Source organism: Barbus barbus, assembly GCF_936440315.1.
Source record: "Barbus barbus genome assembly, chromosome: 11".
NCBI lineage: Eukaryota > Metazoa > Chordata > Actinopteri > Cypriniformes > Cyprinidae > Barbus > Barbus barbus.
In genome coordinates, this window is record NC_136739.1 from 12,664,986 (window position 1) to 12,689,993 (window position 25,008).

Sequence of the window (25,008 nt, forward strand, 5' to 3'; positions counted from 1 at the left end):
GAGAGTAGAGCAGGGGACTCAGGACACAGCCCTGTGGGGCTCCTATGTTCAGAGTGATGGAGTTTGAGGTGAACTGGCCAACTTTCACCACTTGAGGTCTGCCGGTGAGGAAGTCTTGAATCCAGTCACAGAGTGAGGAGTTTAGGCCGAGGTCTGTGAGTTTAGATGCCAGTTTGATGGGGACTATAGTGTTGAAAGCTGAGCTATAGTCAATGAATAGCAGCCTTACATAATTTCCATTGTTGCTATCCAAGTGTGTGAGGGAAGAGTGGAGAACGTGAGAAATGGCATCGTCCGTGGATCTGTTTGGGCGATAGGCAAACTGAAGAGGGTCCAGAGTATCAGGGATGGAGGAGCAAATGTGGCTCTTTACAAGTCTCTCAAAAACCTTCATGACTATAGATGTGAGGGCAACTGGGCGATAGTCATTCAGGCAAGAGGGTTTATTGTTCTTTGGCACAGGGATAATGATGGATTTTTTGAATGAGGTGGGAACCACGGCGGTAGCAAGGGACTCATTAAAGATAGAAGTGAACAAACCAGCGAGCTGATCGGCGCAGGACCTCAGAACACGGCCGGTTATCCCATCAGGTCCGGCTGCTTTCCTGACGTTCACTCTCTTTAGCGCCCTCCGAACCTCATCCTCCGACACGGTGATTACAGGATCATCGCTGCTCTGCCTGCTGCTTCCAGACGCGCTGGTCGGCAGAAACGCGCCACCGCCGTTGCCATCGAAGCGGCCGTAGAAGATGTTTAACTCGTCGGCCAGCAACGGATCTGCTCTCACCTCCGCGGAGGATTTGTTTCCGAAGTCACAGATGGTCCTCAGTCCCTGCCACATCCGTCGAGAGTCGTTGAGCTGGAAATGAGACTCAATTCTCTCTCTGTATCTGTGTTTGGCGGCTCTTACTGCGCGTCGGAGAGCATAGCACGATGCTTTGTACTCGCTCGTATTCCCAGACAGAAGAGCCTCATTGTAAGCGGCGGTGCGTGTGTTAACCGCGGCACGGATTGTTCTGTCCACCCACGGTTTCTGATTGGAGAATGTCCTTATCGTTATTGTTTCTGTAGCTTGCTCGGTTAGCGTGTTTACGAAGCTTAATGCTACATCCGTGAACTCGCTGACGTCAGAAGAACTCGCCCGGAACATGTCCCAGTCGACGTCATCAAGCGCCGCCTGCAGCATAGTCTCTGAGTGGGAGGACCAGCGCGTCACTACTCTCTGCACCGGAGGTTCCTGAACGAGCCTTTGTTTGTATCTCGGTGTTAGAAAGATGGCGGCATGGTCCGATTTGCCAAAAGCCGGTAGTGAGCGGGCTTTGTAGGCATCCTTGAACTGAGTGTAGCAATGATCCAGTGTGTTTGGTCCTCTAGTTGGACAGGATACATGTTGGTAGAAGTTCGGCATGACCTGCTTGAGGTTGGCTTTGTTAAAGTCCCCCGCGATGATGAAGGCAGCGTCAGGATGTTTGTTAATGTGGCCGCTGAGCACATCGTGAAGTTTAGACAAAGCCAAGCCAGTGTCCGCCTGTGGTGGAATGTACACAGCAGTAACAATGATCGATGAAAACTCCCGGGGCAGATAAAATGGGCGGCAGATAATGGAAAGATGTTCCAGATGAGGCGAGCAGGAACGCGACAGAATGGAGATATTCCTGGGGTCACACCATTTCTTGTTGATCATGAAACATACTCCTCCACCCCTGGATTTACCGGCCTCTGCTGTTCTGTCCGTCCGAAAGACAGAGAAGTTATCACTCGGCATTACAGCAGTGTCCGGGACCGAGGACGAAAGCCACGTTTCTGACAAACAAAGGATGTTACAGTCCCTAATGTCCCGTTGGAAACTAATCCTGGCTCTAAGATCGTCCATCTTATTCTCCAAGGATTGGACATTAGCGAGGAGAATGCTTGGGAGAGGAGGACTGTGAGCCCTTTTCCTGAGTCTGACTCGAATTCCAGCGCGCTTCCCGCGGTGTTTCTTGATCCGTCGCCTCGGGGGGGTGTTGTTTATCTCCGCGTTCCGAAGAATCTCCAGAGGCCACGCAGGATTCGTGGATAAAGTGTCCTGAAACAGGTTGGTGTAGCGGTTTCCAATGTCCAAAAGTGTTTCTATGTTGTAGGTGATCAGTGCCGACGTGAGATGTGTAAAAAGAGAAAGTAAAACTAAGTAAAAAGGAAGGTAGAAGCAAATTCTCAGTGGAGCGAACCTCACGGCGTCCGAACACAGCGGCGCCATCTTAAGTCCTATACTGAGGTTTCGGACATACTTATTCGTTCACCTACTGCATTTCCCCTACTATATAGTAGAGAAGTAGGCGGTTTCAGACGCAGCCTAGGTGTGTTTGACTTGAAGCGGCGCCGCTTCAAGTCGAGCACATCTTCTGTTTGGGCATTGAACATCACGTGTTGTCTTCACAAAATTACGGTAATTACAATATGGCGTGAAATAACATTATTTCCGAATTTCCCAGTAATAAATACGAATTGAGAGGCGTTCACATCTAATTTCCGATTAGGAAACTGGTATTTACGATAATTCCGATCAGCACACGAAGGCAGCATAAATGAAGATAAATGTCTTGGTGTATGACGCGTTTATTGAATCAATCAGATAAGAGTAAATGGAGAATCAGCGAGAGCCTCATTTGATTGGCTACAAAAAGAAGGTGGACTAGCCCTCCCCTCATGCTTGCAAAACTCAGCGAGTGAGAGAATGGGCTCTTTGCACAGTCACGTCTGCGTTTTTCCTCAGGACCCTTACTTACATCCGGTGCTGCGCTGGAAGCCATTGTTTTTAATGAAGAGCTTTCAAAATGAGCGAGGAGAAGATGACTTTTCAGTTTACAAGAACTTCCCTGAATTATTGTAAATGCTGTCCATCGCATTGCGAGTCTGCCAGCTGTCATACCAAAATGGAGAAAGGCATTTTAAAGAGCTTCAAGTTACATCGACAACATTAGGGTGAGTATTATGCTATCGTCTTCTAGCAAATCTAGCTAACGTTAATAAGGCTGGATAACGCAGCATGACTTTTGCGCCGATTTGATCAACACTTAAATAGAGTTTAGCTTTAAATGCAATTCACTTTAAGTTTTTTGACCCCTAAGAAATAGCAGCAATAACAACAGAGCTCCCAGAGAGTTAATCCACGGTTGTTTGCATCTGTCATGTGGCTCTGATGTGTTTGCTGTGATGAACGTCTTCAACTGATATTTAAGTATATTAAGTACTATACCTATTTTTAGATTGCATATATCTTATAACGCATTGGAACAGTAAAGACCAAAAAATTAATTGATTAAAAGATGAATATGAGACAAAACTACAGAATGTCACATTTTATTATTGGGTGATTCAACACATGGATGTTTTACCAGCTAAGAAGTTCAGCACTTTTAGAGTTTCATCCCTCTATCTGATGTGAGCATAAGTATTGGGACAGTTGCCTCACAGGTCTTTCTAAGTGATCAGCTGTGTCCTGTTGCATTAATTCTTCAGATATTAAAAAGCAGGGAATGTGTCGTATCAGTTATATCCATTACTTCTGTATTCTGAATCTTGCATTCGATGATGACACACACAAAACCAGGATGAAGATGAGGGAGCTGACTTTGAGAGAAAAGCAAGTGATTTGGATGCTAAAAGAAAAGAGGAAGTCAGTTAGAGCTCTAGCAAAAACAAAGGGCATGGAGAAATCAAGAGTTTGGAAACCACCAAGCGACACCAGCAACCTGATCGGCTGAGAAAACAGCAGTAGTTGATGACAGACAAATCATAAAAGCTGTGAAAATGAATCCTAAAAGACGTGTCTGTAAAATCACCAACAACTTCCAGAAAGCTGGGGTGATGTTCTGACAATCTACTGTCCTCAGGAGACTTTGACACAGAATTACAGATGCTACACAGCAAGATGCAAACCTCTGACCAGCACCAAAAATAGAAAGGCAAGATTAGAGTTTGCAAAAAAGCACCAAGGTGAGCCAGAAGAGTTTTGGAGCTGTTTATGGACCGATGAGACAAAGATGAACCTTCATCTAAGTGATGGGAAGGCAAAAATGTGGAGGAAAAAAAAGGGAACTGCAATGATCCCAAGCATACAGCCTCATCTGTAAAGCATGGTGGAGGTGTTGTCATGGCATGGGCATGCATGGCTGCCTCTGGAACAGGCCCTCTCAACTTTACTGATGACTTAATGTATGATGACAGTAGCAGAATGAATTTGGAAGGGTACAAAACCATCTTGCCTACCAATATTCAAGAAAATGCCACCAGATTCATTGGGAAGTGCTTCATATTGCATCAGGACAATGACCCAAAACACCCTGCCAGTTCAGTCAAGGAATTTATAAGGGCAAAGAAATGGAAAGTCTTAGATTGCCCAAGTCAATCTTCAGATTTAAAATCGATTGAACATGAATTTCACCAGCTGAAGAGGATAGTAAAGGCAGAAACTCCCCAAAACAAGCAACAATTGGAACTGGCTGCATTAAAGGCTGAGAAAAGCATTTCAAAGGATGAATGAAGAGTCTGGTGATGCCTATGGGTCACAGACTCACTGCTGTGATTGTGCGCAATGGATCTGCAACTAAATAATAGCTTTTAATCTTTTATATTTGCCTTATGTTCAACTGTCCCAATACTTGTGCTCACATCAATGAGTGGGATGAACTCTAAAAGTGCTGTTCTTTTCATTTGGTTTGTGTTGAAACGGCTAATAATAAAATGTGACATTCTGTAGTTTGGTCTAATATTCATCGTTTAATCATATTTGCAAATGTCTTGACTCCACAGCCAACAGGGCAATTTTGTCTTTACTGTTCCAATACTAATGGAGGGCACTGTTTATGTTCAATTATTTTATTATCTGTACCCTGAAGCTTGAATTGATTGTTTACATTTAATATAGCAGTTTTCTAACACAAACATGGTGAAGCTGTTCAGTTAAAAAAGCAAACAAGATCAGAAATGGTTAAGGGATAGGGAAATCCTTTTAAATATTACTGAACAGTGTATTGTGTTTGTAATATTATACAGATTATTAATTCTTCATAAGTTAATTTACAATGTAACAATTTAAAATGCAACTGAAAGTAATTCAAAATGCATCTGAATTCAGTATGTAATCCAATTTAATTATCTGCACAGATTGTTCCTCCTGTACATAACTGCACTGAAACGGAGCAGAGTTGGCACAAACCTTGAATAATGGTAAGTGTATGAGAATTATCAAATACTTTAATGAAGGACATATATAATTAATAAACTTTGATTATAAAGTTAACATGCCCCATTGGTATGCCTAGAGAGTCAAGCCAGGGCCTGTCAGTGGGATGGTGGTCCTGTTTGCAAGACTCACTGAGACAATAAGGTAGGAGTAGACTGTAAATGTATCACAGTCTAATATTGTAACATTATTTTTTCGTATCTTGCTATATTCATAATATATAACATGCCTATATGATTAGGCCTTGGAGAAAAAGAACAATTATAGTGGATATGGTACTTTTCATAATGTATGCAACATTTGTATGGTCAATTTACCCTGTCTGTAACTTTGTTTTGGTTTTTTTCTCAGGAAAACACTTTGGTGTCACCAGTGAGCTGCCTCACCTATCAGTCCTTCAAGAGGCAGAAGTTTAAAAAAAAAAGACCATTACACTATCACAGTTATTAATATTTAATGTATTAGTATTTTACATAAACATTACACTATCAAAGTTACTTATATTTGCATGGTATCAATGTTCATTATATTTACATGTTTAGATTACACCTGTGAGCAAGAAACAGTATTCAATATACAGTGCCCTCCAAAAGTATTGGAACAGCAAATACAAAATTGCTCTGTTGACTCTGGAGTCAAGACATTTACAAATATGATTAAAAGATGAATATGAGACAAAAAAAAACTACAGAATGTCACATTTTATTATTGGGTGATTCAACACATAGATGTTTTACCAGCTAAGAAGTTCAGCACTGACCCTGTTCACAATAGGCATACAATGTGCTCGGTAATATAGTAAATTGTTAGGTCTTACCTGAAGTAGAACCACTTATTGCGATTTCCTTCATCCAGGGGATGTTGCTGGGACAAAACGGGACACAGCAATAGAGGGACAAGCCACCCTCACGGAGGTTTAAACTTTATGGAACTCTTTGTTAAATAAGCTTTGTATTATATTACTATGGTGTAGGGGTGTGCGATATGTAGATTTTTGATCGTGGACGATAAAAATGTCTCCACGATCTGCTTTTGAAGAAGTATTGTAGTATCGTGCTGCAGCACACATTGTCAAATACAGTTCTGGCGCCGCCGTCTCTATATTCTGTACAACAGGACATACAGCAGTAGAGTTATTCTGACAGGACACTGCACTTATTCGCGATCGCAAAAGTACATTGTTTGCATACAAGCCATGCTGGTTAAATGTTTCATTCGCGCACTGGTCTGATGTGCGCTTTTTCTGAGCGCATACACCTGAAGCACGCGCACTAAAAAGCCTGTCTAACAGCGCCTGATTACTCAACTAACTTATCTTTTGCGCTAATACTGTCAAAACACACAAGGTATACAGACTCAGTTGGTTATCTCTAAACTGAAAGTAAATTGTTAAGAGAGAAACGGATGCGTGCCTGTACAGGTCCTTCTCAAAAAATTAGCATATTGTGATAAAGTTCATTATTTTCTGTAATGTACTGATAAACATTAGACTTTCATATATTTTAGATTCATTACAACACAACTGAAGTAGTTCAAGCCTTTTATTGTTTTAATATTGATGATTTTGGCATACAGCTCATGAAAAAAATTAGCATATCATGAAAAGGTTCTCTAAACGAGCTATTAACCTAATCATCTGAATCAACTAATTAACTCTAAACACCTGCAAAAGATTCCTGAGGCTTTTAAAAACTCCCAGCCTGGTTCATTACTCAAAACCGCAATCATGGGTAAGACTGCCGACCTGACTGCTGTCCAGAAGGCCATCATTGACACCCTCAAGCAAGAGGGTAAGACACAGAAAGAAATTTCTGAACGAATAGGCTGTTCCCAGAGTGCTGTATCAAGGCACCTCTGTGGGAAGGAAAAAGTGTGGCAGAAAACGCAGCACAACTAGAAGAGGTGACTGGACCCTGAGGAAGATTGTGGAGAAGGACCGATTCCAGACCTTGGGGGACCTGCGGAAGCAGTGGACTGAGTCTGGAGTAGAAACATGCAGAGCCACCGTGTACAGGCGTGTGCAGGAAATGGGCTACAGGTGTCGCATTCCCCAGGTCAAGCCACTTTTGAACCAGAAACAGCGGCAGAAGCGCCTGACCTGGGCTACAGAGAAGCAGCACTGGACTGTTGCTCAGTGGTCCAAAGTACTTTTTTCGGATGAAAGCAAATTTTGCATGTCATTCGGAAATCAAGGTGCCAGAGTCTGGAGGAAGACTGGGGAGAGGGAAATGCCAAAATGCCTGAAGTCCAGTGTCAAGTACCCACAGTCAGTGATGGTCTGGGGTGCCATGTCAGCTGCTGGTGTTGGTCCACTGTGTTTTATCAAGGGCAGGGTCAATGCAGCTAGCTATCAGGAGATTTTGGAGCACTTCATGCTTCCATCTGCTGAAAAGATTTATGGAGATGAAGATTTCATTTTTCAGCACGACCTGGCACCTGCTCACAGTGCCAAAACCACTGGTAAATGGTTTACTGACCATGGTATTACTGTGCTCAATTGGCCTGCCAACTCTCCTGACCTGAACCCCATAGAGAATCTGTGGGATATTGTGAAGAGAAAGTTGAGAGACGCAAGACCCAACACTCTGGATGAGCTTAAGGCCGCTATCGAAGCATCCTGGGCCTCCATAACACCTCAGCAGTGCCACAGGCTGATTGCCTCCATGCCACGCCGCATTGAAGCAGTCATTTCTGCAAAAGGATTCCCGACCAAGTATTGAGTGCATAAATGAACATAATGGCCATTCTTTTATTGGTCGGATGAAATATGCTAATTTTTTGAGATAGGAATTTTGGGTTTTCATGAGCTGTATGCCAAAATCATCAATATTAAAACAATAAAAGGCTTGAACTACTTCAGTTGTGTTGTAATGAATCTAAAATATATGAAAGTCTAATGTTTATCAGTACATTACAGAAAATAATGAACTTTATCACAATATGCTAATTTTTTGAGAAGGACCTGTATATTAGATGTGTGCAGGTCTTAAAGGGACAGGACACTAAACATGCTGTCGACTGTCATTAAAGGGATAGTTCACCCTAAAATTTTATTTCTGTCATTATTTACTCACTCACATGTTGTCCCAAACTTCTATTAATTTCTTGTGCTGAACCCAAAATAAGATATTTTGAAGAATGAGGGTAACCAAACAGTTGCTGGTCCACATTTACTTTGATGGTAGGAAAGAAAAATCATATGGAAGTCACTGTGGACCAGCAACTGTTTGGTTTTCCACCTTCTTCAAAATAGCATTTATGTTCAGCAGAAGAAAGAAACCCATTCAGGTTTAAAACAACTTTTGAGTAAATGATGGTATAAAAATAAAACATTATGACAGAATTGACAGACAGATGACAGAATATTTATTTTTGGGGGAACTATTCATTTAACGTTAACAAAACAAAACGCAAAGAGAAAAATCACTCACTATTCTTGACTGAAAAACTTTAATACAGTTGCTTTAGGAATCAGTCTATCTAGTGTTTTATTTTTATACTTACTATACTATACACCTTCTTTATTTTTATACTGCTAAATATACCTATTGTACCTGAAAATAAAGCACTGTTTGTTTTATTTGTATATTATGTGTATCTTTGTTCTTATTTTTTTAATAAGAAAGATAAAATAATGACATATTTTTTATCTTCGCCCACTTTGGCCTAAATATCTGCCATGCATCTTTGTCTTTCTAGTTTGGCTGTAATGCTCAGACAACTTGTAAAACCAAAATAGTAAAACTAACATGACAAAGAATCGTGATAAAATCGTGATATTTCTAAAAAAAATTGTGATATGATATTATTCCCATATCGCCCACCCCTACTATGGTGTACTTACTGTGTTATATTCTAACAATACAAGTTATAAATATTAGTATATATTCATCGTTCACTGACAAAAGATAGCTGGTAACGCATTCATGCTATGGTTGAATACAGACTGGAAGCTTGTAAGCGGCCTGAGATTTAACCGGAAATACGTAGGCTACGTCCCATACATAGAGCCCATCGTGCCAAAACTGTAAGCACATATTAAAAGAAAGACGGTGCTGTACATATCAGATTATTTCGGGAACTTTTCGCTCTACATAAACAAGTCATTTAGACATTTGACTTTTTTTTTTTTACACATACAGATTGGTTGCAGTTCTTTAAACTGTTGTTTTTGTTTGCAAATCACTGCAATCATTTGCAGTGCTTTTGACTGTATTTTGGCCAAAAAACGTGCCAAGTGTAAGCACGGAATAATGGAAGTCAGAAGAATGCAGATCATATTTTGCGTTAACATGAAGTTGCAGTTTCACAATACTTACGAATAACAGTCAAATGCTGCAAATATTTTTTTCTTGCACTTGAAACGCGGTTTACATATTTACAAAGCTTCTCTTGCGCATGCAAATTTAATTTATGCTTACAGTGTTATGCACGCTTTCACAACTCTTATGCAAATCTTTTAGGCATCACTCTAACTTCATAGCTCTGACTTCTAAGACATCAGTTAACACAAGTTAAGCAGAATTATTTTAGACACATATGCTCTGTCAGATTACATACATTAAAAAATTTAAAAAGCTGTCACTTATTTTCAGATATCTTCAAAATAATGATTTAATGGCAGTGCATGACTATTTAGTAAAATGGCCCTATTTAAATTTTCTAGTAAAATCAGACATTTGCCATGTTCAAGACCAACACAATTTTCCTATTGCATTTTACATATTATATTCAGCATATAGATATTACACACACACACCTGGCACTAACATGCATTTTTTGTTATTAGATCAGAAGTGGTCAGCAGATACAGGTGGAAACAGGAAACCACATATGAAATGAAGTGACATTCAGCCAAGTATGGTGACCCATAGCAGAAATACAGCAGAAATTTATTTGACGCATAATTGAAGAAGTTTCCATGGTTGATTATCCTATTTTTCTTTTTATTATTAAGCTGCTTCGAAGCAAATCATATTCGCTTGTTAAGTCGTGACGTAAGGAATGCTGTTTCCAGGTCCATGCCTCTACTAGTTTCACTTGAGAATACTACTCAGCAGCTGTGTATGAGTATTTATTCATATTACACATTTAGCCCAAGTAAAATATTTAAAAACCCTACGGTTTCCATGCTCACAGCATCCCAGACACAAATATTTAATGATTTATAGAAGATGAATCATTGTCTGGCCATCTGGGATTTTGGTATGGAGATAAAGGCTAGGATTATAATTTTTCTGTAGTAATAAATCACATTGTGAGTGCATATTTGCACCGTTTGCTGCTTTCTTGTGGCATCTGATAGAGTGTTTGGACCCAGAAGTGGTGACATGTGACATCAGACTTAACAAGCGGATTACTTTTATAGAAACAAACACACAATTTATCCATTTGCATCAATAAAGCATCTGTTACACTTGTTTTTTCTTCTGTGCATTAATGTAAATGTTTAGGATGTTATGTCTGTCTGACTTCTTGACACTTGTGTAGAATTCCCCTTCTTTTCTCATCTTCTACTATTGTATATGCCCCAGATTTCACAGACCAGATTTACGCTAAATCCCAGACTAAAATGCACGTCTGCTGGGCTGTTTTAACTGAAAGAATCTTGAACTGACATATCTCAAAAATATTTTAGTGCCATTGTTTAAGATGTAAACCAGGGCAGTCATGGCCTAATGGACAAAGAGTTGGACTTGTAACCCGAAGGTCGTGGGTAGGACTGTGTATTGGCAAGAATGTGGCAATACGATACGTATCACGATACAGGGGTTGTGATACAATATAGTTGCGATACATTGCGATACAGTAAGCAAGGCGATATATTGGGATTTCTCTTATTTTTAGGTATAGGATATATTTTTTTTTTAGGTAAGCTGTCATTAAGAACCACCATATGCAAACCTTAGCAAAACATAAATAAATAAAAATAGTTTAACCAGAACACACTGGGATCTGCATTTGCAATAATCAGTCCCTATAACATTCAACATTATTGAACCACTTTTTGTGCAGTACATGTAAAGGGGGAAATATTCAAGTGTTTGCATGATTCTTCAGTTAAATTTATGTATAAAATGTATTTTATAAAAAGAAAAATATATATTTATAGTTTCTACTTTAAAAGGTTAATAGTTTAAGTTTATAATTGTGACATACAATGTCATAAGACTCATAACATTTGATCTGAACTAAAAATTACATCTGCTTAATATCAGTGAAAAATAAAGTGCTTGCAGAGAAAGAAAACAAAACAATTGTAAAACAATCAAATAAATACAGATGTTAAACATTCCCAGAACCTTTCAACTTGGATTTCACAGGTTTTTCAGTTTGTATTTATGTTCCGCGTGTAATCGCTGAGACCCAACTGCACAAAACGCCCCCGAATTACGAGAGAAATCTGTAGCTGCGCGACGACTCTACCGCCCGCTGCATGCGATAAGGGTTACAATCAGGCAAGAGGTAAGGCCTGCGTAAATATCAGAGCAGCTTTCCATCGATGGAGAGAACTCAAGGAGCGGGAAGGGCTCGAATCGGACGCCGAAGTTGCGTTGTTTCTTTTTGACAGGTGAATAACGTTGAAAAATCGCTTAGTGCACCTTTAAGTAACCCCTGTTGTAAGGTCAGTTAGATGCAAACAAGACAGTTCTGCTGTTACTGGACACACACAAGTGACAAATTTTAAATCCTTGATTTCAAACAATGCTGCACTATATTCAGTTGACCATTATGTCATATTAATATCATATACACTGTTACCTGGTCTTTTAAGCTTTCTACAGACTGCATGATTTTAGCAATCCTATAAGATCATTACAAATCACAGTGTGCGACATGGATCTAATAAACTTGGGTATGACATGCATGTTGACTGTGTAATGATGACATCTATCGACTTCTACGTTACGACTCAAGTTAGTATTGAAGAATAAAACAATTAGCATGTGCTAGGTAAACGAAGCACACTTTGGAAGTTGTAGTTTTTATGTGTGCTGAAAAAAAGAGGAAGAGGTGAAAGAGGAAGTTAAAAGAGTTTGAGGTGAGCAGTTTTATGTTTTAGCGCCATGTCGCGTTGATTTCATGTTGCAGTTTTATTGGCTGGTCAGTAAACGTGGGTCGTAGCAGCAAACACACTGTGCGATGATCATGCTGAATTTCTGACACTGTCAGAAAATGATTGTAGGCCATCTTTGGTCGCAAGATAACAACGGCTGTCTTTGAACCTCTCTCACTGTACGACATAAGAGCAACGATTAGGAGACACGATCACAGAAATCGCCACGATTGTTTCATGATGCCAATCTTTTGGCTAGAAATGCCAAAAATTGTGCAGTGTGTCCCAGGCTTTAAAAAAAATATGATTCCAAGTGTGCAGAGACTGGAATGAGAGCCCTGTTGGTTATAGTATAATTACTTCTTTACTTGTGGAAAAATAGTAATGATATACACTGAACAAAATTATAAACGCAACACTTTTGTTTTTGCCCCCATTTTTCATGAGCTGAACTCAAAGATCTAAGACTTTTTCTATATACACAAAAGGCCTATTTCTCTCAAATATTGTTCACAAATCTGTCTAAATCTGTGTTAGTAGGCACTTCTCCTTTGCTGAGATAATCCATCCACCTCACAGGTGTGGCATATTAAGATACTGATTAGACAAAGAAACCGTCTCAGGGAAGCTCATCTGCATGCTCGTCGTCCTCATCGGGGTCTCGACCTGACTGCAGTTCATCGTTGTTCATTCCTCATCGGGGTCTCGACCTGACTGCAGTTCGTCATCGTAACCGACTTGAGTGGGCAAATGCTCACATTCGATGGCGTCTGGCACTTTAGAGAGGTGTTCTCTTCACGGATGAATCCCGGTTTTCACTGTACAGGGCAGATGGCAGACAGTGTGTATGGCATCGTGTGGGTGACCGGTTTGCTGATGTCAACGTTGTGTATCGAGTGGTCCATGGTGGCGGTGGGATTATGGGCAGGCGTATGCTATGGACAACGAACACAGGTGCATTTTATTGATGGCATTTTGAATGCACAGAGATACTGTGACGAGATCCTGAGGCCCGTTGTTGTGCCATTCATCCACGACCATCTACCTCATGTTGCATCATGATAATGCACGGTTTTCGGTGATTTGTGAACAATATTTGAGAGAAATAGGCCTTTATAGAAAAAGTCTTAGATCTTTGAGTTCAGCTCATGAAAAATGGGGGCAATATATATATATATATATATCCTATTAGCTGTCAAAAAAAAAAATCATATCAGTCAACCATTAGCCATGAGCATTTATGGTATCCGGACTTAAAATTGCATCTGAACTCAACGCTTTTTAAATGGATCCTTCACAAAAACACTCACAGGAAAACATTCCCACAGGCACACAATGCTTAACTGCTTCTCTCAAATAGCATATTGCCATATAAAAGTGAAACATTATAATATTTGCAGTCAGCTTTTGCCTTTCAGCTCTCCTTACACAAAGTCAATCCATTTTCCAACTTCAATAAAATAAAATAAATAACAAATAAATAAATAAAAAAATGTTATAGGCCTATTCTTTTCTACTGAATTGTCACATGTCCAGAGAACCAGCATTACTGTAGCAGCAACCACAAGAACAAAGCTTTAGAGGACACACGCACACTGATGTTTGGAAAGATTAATTACCTGAAGGCCATCATTTGTTTGATCCACAAATCCAGAAATGTGTGTCAGTAGCAATCCAATAATGAGCAAAATGTCTTAAATTCCTCTGAGGTGAGGATGTGAAGGTTGAGATGAGGGGTAATGCCTCTAGACTGTGATATGGAGCACTCATTAGAATTTGCAAAGGTTTGACTTTCCACAGGACAGAATGAGGAAAAGAAATACTGAAGGAGGAACAGCTGAAAACATTCAACTTTGTCTCACACACTCAGTGGCTTTGGAATGGATCCCAGCTCTAAATGTTCCAGTTTGCATCAGACACAACACGCTTAAAAAAAAAAAAAAAAAAGGAGAAAAAAAGAGAGGCAGAGAGAAAGAGAAACCCAACATGTATGCACACGCATACTCAAAAACTAGAATAAACACAGCAGGGTTCAACACAAAACATCTTTTTACATGTTCTGAGTAAAATGTTAAAAGATTCCCCCCTAATTTCCCGGCTCAGAGCAGGTCTTACCGTTCTCTCTGTTCTTCCCTCTGTGGAAAGACTGCAAGCTGGAGCATTCTGTGCGAGGCTGACACAGAGCCATCATATAGTGCTTAACCTTTCATGGGCAGGGCCTGCAGTCACCTTACACAGGAAGCCGTGTCATTCAGTACATAAAGGAGTGTTTCCACAACTTGCATTCTCTTGAAACTTCACTGAGACACACCTCACATAAACGCACTCCTTAATCACACTCATTCACTAAGTAATCTGACACAATGGCCTCAATTTTAGTGTTACACATTATGGTATCTAACGTCAGCTTTTTGAGGTGATATTTCTCATCTTTGTTAAATAACAAAAAGAGTACAGACATGATTCAGACACTACATGGCTTTTACTTTACTTTTGTCATTTAGCAGACGCTTTTGTCCAAAGTGACTTACAAATAAGAAAAAGTAACTAAAACTAAAAGTTACAACTTTATAAATACGCCTGATCCCTGGCAATCTTCAAGCAACAATTGAAAACTCATCTCTTTCGGCAGTACTTGACTTCATCCTAAACTAAAAAAAAAACAAAACAAAAAAAAACTTTCCCTCTATCTTTCTCTCCACTTACTAGCTTGTACTTATTTGAACAATGACTGAGACTTGGTGTTACGAGCACTTCCTCTGTCTGATTGCCTCTTCAAGATTAATCGCTTTGTGTATTCCCCAATTGTAAGTCGCTTTGGATAAAAGCGTCTGCCAAATGACTAAATGTAAATGTATTTTATCATTTCACTTAGCCATTTTATTATGTGTCTACAACAATGATTTTATTTATTTTACTCTTTCCCTACAAAAAAAGAACACCCTTACACACACACACACACACACCTCTCTTTGTAGTCTATACCACTATGCTAAACTTTTTCAGTAAAATGTTATGTAGCCTAGGAACAAATGGGACAGAACACAATAGAAAAAGGATAGAAAGAGCAACTGCAATTTCAGTCATAATCTGCGTGTTTGGTACAACACAGCAAAACATCTCCTGTTAAGTGAGTGGGTGGCAAGTAGTGTTGTCAAAAATATCGATATTTCGATAAATATCGATACTGAAATATCTGAACGGTACCAATATTAATTTCCCGAAGTATCGATACACCGATACTAGCCGAGCGGTCACTTTCACTTCTCTCCAAAGGCACGTGGACAAGCACCACACGTGACCGCACTCGTCTCCTTCGCTCTGGTTAAAGGATTAGTTCACTTTTAAAAAAACTTTTGCTGATAATTTACTCACCCCCATGTCATCCAAGATGTCCATGTCTTTCTTTCTTCAGTCGAAAAGAAATTAAGGTTTTTGATGAAAACATTTCTCCACATAATGGACTTCAATGCAGGGCTTGACGCTTACCTATTCCCCAAGGAGCACATGTGCTCCTAAGTCAAAAAATTTAGGAGCGCATTAAAAACATTTAGGGGCGCAATGCAAATTTTTCTAATTAGGTGTTTTAGCTTAATAAGGGGATACAAAGAGACATTTACAAGCACCATTATTTAATTTATCAGAATACAGAAAGTACACAAGGTTTTTAAATATTTTTACTTCAGACACTATTTAATAGGCTAATTATGTAATTAGTTATAATCCTATTAAACTGTGTCGGTATAAAATTTTCACAATAATCATTGAAGCTTTTGTCACGGTATATGTTTTTGTTTATAAATCACAATATATAATTTCTAAGTGAAAAAAAGTGTTGTCCTCCTAACAGGTTAAATAACTTTATTAAAGATAATTTACTAAAAGACTTTTATAAAAAATACATAAAAATATAAAGTAAACAAGTGTTTCAAGATTAGAGAGCAAAAGATTGTTCAAATGAACGAAAGAACAATAGGTAAGTAAGGTCCCATTTATTAACATTAGTTAAAGCAGGTTAACATTAACTAAAAATGTGCAATAGCTAATTGTTGCAGTAGTTAATATTCTTTGTTAATGTTGATTAATAAAAAATACAACTATGCTAGTTAATGTTAGCTCCATTGAATTATATTAAGACAACTTTTGATTTTATAATGTATTATTAAAAGTTGAAATTAAGATAGCATTATTAATAAATGCAGTCATTGTTTTTTTTTCATGTTAACTAATGTAACTTGTGTTACTGAACAATAATAACGAATCAGTCGTTGATATATAGATAGGCCCACTGTTCTCTATTATAGATCAGTGGATGGGCCATGTTTTAGCTTAGAAAAAATGTTTGAAAATAAATAGCTCATTAAGTCTTTAAGTAAGAATTATTTGAGGCTATTGTGAAGATTAAAGCGAATATAAATATCTAAATGACTGAGTGTGAAACATTATTTACACAGTTTTAGGAAAATAGTGCAGCTGATTTGTTTACTGGGTTACCGGGGTAACGGCAGCGCCCTCTAGGGGCGAATGTGCGTCATTCAGCGCGCCTTCACTTTAACTCGCTCATTTAAATTAAACCGTTGCCTTTTTAAAGTTCTAAAGTAATCATATGAGGCTGCATCGCAATTTTTCCATAAATAAACAGAATAAATTAATACGTTTGTTATAGGCTACTGTATAAGTTAGGCTGTTTTGTATTCGCACTTGCGCTCCTAAATACATTTTCCAGTTCGCACACATCTAGTTTTAGTCGCAAATGCGAGTGAAATGCTCGCACTGTCGAGCCCTGCTTCAATGGGACCCAAACGGTTCAAGGTCCAAATGACAGTTTCAGTGCAGCTTCAAAGGGCTTTAAACGATACCAGACGATGAATAAGGGTCTTATCTAGCGAAACGATCGGTCATTTCAAAAATAAATAAAAAAGTTTAAGTTTTATAAGCACAAATGCTCGCCTTGCTCTGTTCGTGACGTCGGATTATTTTATTTAAACGGAATTTACAGTTTAACGCGGAATGTCACGGAATTTGTCATCCAGTTTGGATGAATTAATCAAAAGTAGGTCATTACACTTAAATCAAATCGCGATATGGACTAGTATCTGTAAATATTAAGCTGCAAAAGTCGATTTAAATATGAATCCTGCATGTTCTGCGCGTCTCTGTGTGAATGTGCTGCACGTGCGGTTTTGTTTACTAATGTGGCGCTCGCGGTGATTTCAGCGTCTGCCGTCTCAATGAGGACATAAATACATCAACAATATCTCCAGAACTGATCTGAAAGGCACTTTACGAGCATTTTACCATTTAATTTGAGTAAAACTAGCGTCATATCATACACACACAGAACTTTAAAGGTATTCACGGCAACCCGTCAAAATAAAAGTTCGGTTTAACTTGGCCTATTAAAGCCTATTAAAGACCGTGTGCCAGAAATAGGCTATATTACTATTATTTAGTAGAATGTACATAATACTACTACTGTTAATTTTTTTTAAATAAATAATCACAAAATATTTTAATTTTAATAGTAAATCCCCTTCATTTGTCAAAAATGTAAATGTTTAAATTTCATTCATTCAAATATAAATGAATTAAAATTATTTTATGCCTTCATCTGATATCCAGTAAAATTTAAATACACAACACAGAATTTCTGAGGGGGAAAACACATTTCATAAGACTACTGTAAGAATAAATACAAATTGTTTGTATGCATTCAAATAATAGACATGCTAAAAAACAGAATTTGGTAACAATAAAACATAAGGTGAGAAAAAAATAAAACATTTCATACGGCCCTAAACGTATCATTTTTGTTACACTTTTAATAAATTAAATGTTAAATTGTATAATTTTCATGATTTTAATGAATTAGACATGCTTTTAGATTAATAGCATTTAATTTGAGCATAAAAAAAAAAAAAAAGAGTCCAGAAAAATTCAAACAGAAAAAAACGGAATCCAGAAAAAATTTAATTTAACGAAAAGCGACAAGTTTGCAGGTATGTTTAAATTTAAAAAAATTACCCCCTTAATATTGTGGCAGTTTTTTTCTCCGTGGTATCGAAAATGGTATCGAATATCGATATTTTTCAAGGTATCGTTTCGAAGTTAGAAATTCCAGTATCGTGACAACACTAGTGGCAAGCATGCTGTGCTTCACTGCTGTCCATGCCTGTCCTGCAATTCCACTACAAACATCATGTGGTCACATATATATTTGACTGCACCTGTATACATTTTCAGTGATATGATCACAAAATGTTTTGAATCTAATTTCCACCGGCATTAGCACCGACAATAATAATAATTTATAAGCTTGAAGCTTGTTAATAATACTAAGAAAACACGTCTTTCGAGTTCATGTGGACTGCACACGAAATCAAACAAACACAGCAAAATTAGCGTAATCCAATTCACAAACAAATTACTTTAGTTTAGTGGCCCAAAAACCTGTGCAACTAGTATAGTAAAGTTCTAGTACAAATTACATTATGAGCTGGATCTCTTTTAAATGACAGACGTTTTGTCATGCACATACATATATCCAACTAATCCATAATGAAATTAGTTTACTTTCATCATTGATTTATTGTCTTGCAACTTTACTCTGAACAGTACAAACATATTAAAACTAAAGTGGAAGACCTATTTAATAACACTCTCCCGATAAGCCTGACATCACTCACATGACACAGAATATGAGAGAAGCATGACTGGAAAAGAAAAACTAGAGCAGGGCTTGGGCTGGCAACCAAAATTTTTTATGCTGGAATCAAGGTTGTTATGATGCCAAATTTATAGATACCTCGACACAAAACTGGAGATCATAGCAAAAAAAAAAAACTAATACTAGCCTGTAATGTAAGAAAAACCTTATTAAAAGGAAAAGTAAACCGTCAGTAATAAAACAAAGAAATTAATTACCACAATAAGACAAATAAATAAAACGGAACAAAGGCACAAATAAAGTTAACAATATTATTCAGGAAGGTCTGTCCAGCAGCAGAATTATTACAGAAAAGTAATCAAATGCAAAAACTTTAAATAGTCTTCACTGTATTAATAAAATAAACAATCATAGTGCACCACGATTTATAGCATTACTAGCTAACTAATAACATTGCCATGATGGAGGACAAAAGAGTTAGGTCTATAGCTACTGGCCCCCACAGCGTAAAGAGCTGAAATATGGACTCATTTCGGCTTCCACAGTAAAGGCGGCACCAAGGAGATCGACAAGAGTCATGCTGATCGACAAAATAAGCCAAAATCAAATACTCTGGGAAAACACAACAAATCCGAGAGCACAGTAAACAAGGCCCAATTCTGGTGAAACAGCAAACGACAAAAACTCATGCAAAGACAAAACTTTGTTAAAGATACACATCTTCTCAGTGTTGTAGAAAATTAAAGTGTGAAAAAAATTAAAATATGAATTCTTGATACTGATTTCATTTGTTTAGTAACAGCCTAAATGTATTATTATAATTGATTGATTAAATGTAAGAATTTGACTCAAAAGATGCACACGTTTAGAAAAAAAAATGGCTTTACAAAAGGAAAAAATGCCCACAAAAGGTTAAAATCAATTTAAACTTATTGGAAAAGATTAATTTATATCACTGCTGTGAATTGACCACACAGAATATGAAGAATATCAAAGACTATAGGAGTCAGCTGTCCACGGCAGTCCTTAACATATCAGCACAATAACACACTCAGCAAAATATTGTCTAATTATCTTTATCGATACAATCCCAGAAAATACTGAGATATTTTTCTTTTTTTTGTCAATATTATACACCCTTAGTACTGACACAAAATGATTTGAACAGTCACTTTGTCACGTCCAGTGCAGAGAGCCTCAAGCTGTTGGTTTATTTCTGTTTTTTTTTGGTTAAATGCCATTAACCAAAGGCGTTTCACCTGCCACAACATTTCTCAATGTATACGGTCCGATTGATGCACATAAGCAAACAATTTAATTTTGCTACTCATGTGTGTCCATAGTACTGAATTCTTATTTTAGTTTCTAGCCAGTTCACTACAAAAACAACACAAATACAACACTAAACATAAGCTGTCCACATTAAGATCATGTTGAAGTCACATCATTCTGAAGGGATTCCTCAATAGCTTATGAAGGCATGGACGCCAGCCAAGATTACTAGATCCATTTACACAGCCACACATGACATGCAGCCAGAAATCCTGTTAGCAAGTCAACAACAGAAGCACACTCTGATTCATGTGGTCAGTCCTGTTTTCAGAACAATAGAATTGTGTAGACCAAAAAAGATAAATAAATAAATAAAACTTGGCTACACCAAAACACATTTTAAGTAGCATTAAAATCTTGTATGCAAACAAAATAATTGATTAAAAGGAGATGCATGTCATTTCTGTAATTAAAATTTAAATTCTGTATCATTAATAAAATATATGTATATTTTAAATAACCTTTCCTGTGTAAATGCTTTTTTTTTTTTTTTGAGAGCCAAGAAAGCACTGCCCTACTAAAAAGCTGTCACTTATCTTAGTTCATTGCAATCTCACAAATTACGTTTTAATCACTGAAGCTCTACACTGCACAATAATCTCTTATTAACATTGTGTCTATGCTATCTTTGTCATAACGAGAGGATTCACTAGTGTGTAGGCTACAACTCAACACTGACAAAACTCTGGCACACTGTTGCCAACTATTTTCAATGGAAAGTAGCTAATGCCCACGTGAAAAGTTACTAAATGGTGCTAGATGATGTAGTATGCAAAATCGCTTATTTAATTATAATTAATTAATAATTACATTATAATTTAATGATTGTGGTCGCTTTTCTTGAAAAACTAACACTAGGTTTCTTTTTTCTATATTCTATCTACTCATTTTCTAAACAAAAAACAACCTTGCTATGTGTACTGCGTTAGGCTAACCAAGACTTGTCATAGCACTTGTATGTCGTTGCTCTTTTGTTGGTTTTGATTGCTTGTATTGTCCTCATTTGTAAGTCGCTTTGGATAAAAGCGTCTGCTAAATGACTAAATGTAATGTAAATGTAGTATGCCACTAGCATTATTGCATATAGCATTCATTATGGCATTGTGTCGTATTTGCATTTTGCCTAGTATGACCCCTTTTCATCTGTTTGCTTCTCTCCTGTATAAAGCCAAATTCCCATTGAAGCTGTTCTCATTAAGTTTTTTTGCTATCAACGAAACATGAAATTCAGTGACTGAAACATGACCCATTATGCACGTTGACCAGTAGTCACTTCCAAACCATTTCCAAGCTGCTGCTCTGCACCACTAAAATATCAAGATTTACAACCGTGACATAATCTGACGAAATCACCATATACATAAGCTAAAGACAATGGCTATATAGTGTATTGTGATTAGACTATATTTAAAATCAACAGATATGCGTGATCTGATCGCTACATTGCTCAACACTGCAAAATGACACTGTAAATAGAAATCTATGATCAGTGGAGATTGTAATATTAAAAGACCCAGCTAGGGGTGTGCGATATTGAGAAGAAAAAAAAGGATAGCTCTATATTTTTGGGGATTTTTTCGATAACGATAATTAGACGATATTTCGCAGAGTTTGTTATTGTGCTGATATCTGACTACCGTGGACAGCTGCAGTTTTTGATATTCTTCATATTCTGTGTGGTCAGTTCACATCAGTGATTACTTAATCTTTTCATTTAAGTTTAAATTGATTTTTACCTTTAAATTTTTTTCTAAAAGTGTACATCTTTTGAGTCAAATTGTTACATTTAATCAGTCAATTAAGATAATACACATTTAGGCTGTTACCAAACAAATTAAACCAGTATCATCAAAATGAATCTTTGCAGAAGTTACATCTGAAGTGGCATTTAGATGCATTTACACAATATTTAATGCCGCTCAGAGGGACATGGAGTGCTTTAACCAGTTACAAATGCATAATTGTTTGACATTTTAAACATAAAACATTGGATACTGATATTTAAAATTATTTTAAAAATGAAAATAGACTTTAAAAGTGAAATTAAAACCACCAGTAGGTGGCAGAAAGTCACTGTTAATAAGTGAGTCATTGCGACTGAACCGAATCATTTAACGGTTGATTCATTCAGGAACGAAGCACTGTCATGTTGCTCAGTGCTGTAGTGGTTTGGAATTATTTTTTGTCGGCGAAATGGAGCAAAAACAGGCAATATGGAGTCTAAAATGGAAGTCTCTTTTAATATTAACTTGTTTATTGAACTCTTGTATAAAATCAATATCACATTTGTATTCATGCTTATTTTTGAAGAAAAAACAGCATGAAACGTAAATATATACATTTTCTGCCCCCATATCTTAAATTTTGCAATCTTTCTTAATGCATTTTAATAGACTGAATCATGCAGTGAAAGAACACACTAAATGCGCACACGCACTGTTGGTTTTTGCTAAATACGCGATTGTCAAATTGCACATCGTTAAATCCCTGCCGGCCTGAGACTCGAACCCGCAACCTTTGGATTACGAGTCCGACTCTCTAACCATTAGGCCACGACAATTTAGGAAAGGTAGGAAAGGTACGTTTAAATGACTATAACTTTTTATAGGAAAGGTAACTTTAAATGACTTCTGTTGTGATCTGGTGCTATAGAGAAAATAAAATTAACTTGACCTTCAAGGGGGGCAGGGCGCCCCCTAATATGGTGAACATGATTTCACCAAGTACAAAATGTTCCTGGATAAACATCCTTGTTGATCCTGGAACAACATTCAAATCAACCAATCAGAATTGAGGGGATGACTTTTCCAGAAATTGCAGTTTTAGGCTTATGATCAGGGTTAAGTGATTCTACACCCTTGTTAATCAGCTATCATTTCCCACTGATTTTAGGAATAAATTATGGGTAGGGTTAGGTTTAGGGGTAGGGATTGGGTTAAGTTTGTATTTTTGGACAGTAACGTTGATCCAGGATCAACAAAAGATGTTGATCCAGGAACATGTCTTGGAAAAAAAATCACACAAACCCCCCAAATATAAATGGCAGGGGAAACACTGCATTCAAATGACAAGCTTTTGTGATGGCGTAGCATGGAAAACATCACGTAATCGTAACCTAGATTTGCTCTGTGCTAATCATTGTTAAAATGTTAATAATAATAATAATAATAAACAATTACACATCATCTGCAGGGTGCATTAATTGCTGAAAATACATAAGTGCCAATGGCAGGGATTTCCACCTTAAATGGCATAAGCGGTTTACTCACATACAAACACATTTTGTGTGTGTGTGGTGGTGGGGGGGGGGGGGGGGGGGGGCATATAAAACATAGACTACTGAAACAAAGTCATATACAAGTGTGGTTTTCACTGTCGGTCAACAACTGTCATCCCTTAGCCGACACCCCTTTAAGTGTCACTATCTGCTCCAGCATTTCCTTAGATTTAAATTGTATAAATCTGGGGTGGTCTGTGAGATGCAAAGTGGACAGTACAGGAGATGAGAAACTGGATTAAACAAGAAACAAGCCACAGTTGGCATACAGGACAGGCTGACCCGCACCTAGACGTTAAAAAGAAAACCTTTCTTATTTATGGACCATGTTATGGTCACAATACCAGAGTATTAAAGTATATTAAGTAAGACTCTTTTTTTTTTTTTAGCTCCGCCCCTGAAACCCACACATTCCCGGAATTCCTGCACAGTGCTCACCTGGCCCAACTCACAAACACCATCCACTCACCTTCAGCAAACAGATATTCATACACACGAACACGTGCACTCTGACTGAGAAATACAAAACAGACGAGTAACATCTAGTACAGGCTACACAGAATGGACTCTCTTAATGAAAGGTCTGTGTGTGGGCTAACTGAGATAAGTCACAGGAGACAGATTAAGATAGCATTAACTTAATATCCTCCCCCGCATGCACTGACCTCCATCTCCAGCCGTAAAAAAAAAAAAATCATTTGATTAAAAACTCGTAGTTCTTTCGCCTAACGTTAACTCTAACGTTGAGTAGCCAGCTCAAACTTTCCGCATTAAATAAAGTCGCACTTTAGATTGTCAAAATACGAATAATTATGCGTTCTCATTACCTTTCGGAGCACTTGTTTAATCCAGCCAATATGTTTAAATATCAAAGCTCGTGGAGAAGAAGTATTCCACTCTGTCGGAGCTCATTTGTTAGTTCCGTGAATCCACTGCCATACTCCAGGAGCTGCGCCGCACTCCGGACAAACGGAATACGAATGACGTCAGCGCACCCTGGAATTTAAACCTCGCACGCCATTGGCCCACACCGGGTATAGCGGAAGCTTGGTTGGTCGGCTGTGTTGTTGAATTGGCCAATAGGAGAGGAGAAAACTGTTTCCGTGGTTACGCGGGATGCACAAGTAACAGTCTTAGCAACAGAACCATTAAGGTAGTTTTTATGCTTTTATTCTTTGTTAGGGATTAGGTGTGCTGTTTTAAGTTATTTTCTTCCTTGTAGTTACTAGTACTTCGACAAACTCAAAGAAAGATTTTAAGATGTTTAAAAAGAAAAACGTTAGATTTACATAATTTCTGTAAATTAATTCGGTAAATTAATCACTTTACATCGTGGATAATACTGTCAGCTGGACACTGTTTGTGTAAAGCTATTCAGAAAAAATATTGTAAATGATATTTAGTTAATTTGGACAGTCGAAAGGGATATAAACAATCATGGTCTTTTC

General features: G+C 37.8%; 1 protein-coding gene across 6 annotated transcripts in view; it reads right to left on the minus strand.

Moving 5' to 3' along the window:
* The window catches only part of LOC306876626 (plakophilin-4-like), a 120,389-nt gene extending 95,847 nt beyond the window's left edge, over positions 1–24,542 (minus strand). For 3 of the 6 annotated variants that reach the window (XR_013784844.1, XM_079427942.1, XM_079427941.1), the window contains exon 1: positions 24,388–24,542. The gene's annotated coding sequence lies outside the window, so the exon portion shown is untranslated. The remainder of the gene's footprint in view (positions 1–24,387) is intronic. The other 3 variants (XM_079427945.1, XM_079427944.1, XM_079427946.1) reach the window with 2 other exon arrangements.
* Positions 24,543–25,008: the final 466 nt, after the last annotated feature.